This window comes from Pinus tabuliformis, chromosome 8 (assembly GCF_031772625.1).
Source record: "Pinus tabuliformis cultivar Carrire ecotype Pingquan chromosome 8, CPIR1, whole genome shotgun sequence".
NCBI classification, from domain to species: domain Eukaryota; kingdom Viridiplantae; phylum Streptophyta; class Pinopsida; order Pinales; family Pinaceae; genus Pinus; species Pinus tabuliformis.
The window spans coordinates 1,907,586,351-1,907,587,499 of record NC_142294.1 but is presented as its reverse complement, the minus strand read 5'-3'; positions in this window follow the sequence as shown (position 1 = coordinate 1,907,587,499).

Below are 1,149 nucleotides of genomic sequence, written 5' to 3'. Positions count from 1 at the left end.
CAAAATGATGCTTTGATCTCGACTAGGAATAAAGATTATGGGAATCCGCCGGTGTCGAACGACAAAGGGAAAGATCAACCCAGTAGTTCGACAACAACTTCGGCAGAAGTTGTACCCCCCATCACGCATGAGTTAACGATAAAACCACCTAAGGGAGTAGTACACAAGTCGACGTTTAATCCCCGCGCTAGAGCGGCGCAGCATTATAACATAGTGGAAGATTTGGCCCAATCGCCATCCGCTATGTCGACTCTTGAGGTACTGCAAAATTGTCCATCCCAAAGGCAGGCGTTGTTATCAGCAATTGGTGGAGTGGATCCTAAAGATTCCAATCTTGTATCCTTTGATCACAGAGGATATGATCCTCAGTTACCAGCACAGCTAGCTTTCCTTATTCAAGTGAAAGCACTCAACAAAACTGTTCATAGAACAATTATTGATGAGGGAGCGTCGACATGTATCATGTCGATGAGTTGCTGGAGAACTCTTGGATCTCCAACTTTGTCGCGATCTTCGACGACATTGAAAGCATTTGACGGTAGGACATACACTCCGTACGGTATCCTAAATAACTTTAAGGTTGAACTAGGAGGAAAAACAGTGGAAATTGATGTTGAAGTCATTGATGGCAATCTTGACTATAACATCCTACTGGGAAGACCATGGATATATGCCATGGCAGCTGTAGTGTCGACTTATTTTAGGAAGATCGCATTCCCGTTTGAAGGAGGGATTACGATCGTCGACCAACAGAATTTCCTCCCTAATGGTTCACAAGTTACAGGAAGCATTCCCATGATCCATGGAAGCGACCATTCAATTCAAGATATCGGAGTAGGCCTATTGAAAGACCCCACGATGATGGGAACTTTCACGTTGCCACCTCCTTTCCATGTAGGGAATATCCCGTTTGTAGCAACATGCAACATGGTATCTTCCGTGAAGGTCGTAGAAGACGAGGTCGTCATGGATCATCAAATGGTTTTGCCACCAAGTCCTATAGAAATATTGTAGCAATCAATGTTTCTGGCATGGGAGGCGACCCCAAATCAACGCTCGTCAAGCGTTTGGGTAGATAGGTCTGGAGAATATGGTACCCCATTAGATCCATGGTCAAAAGTTCATGGGATTGACGAAGGAATCTTACAA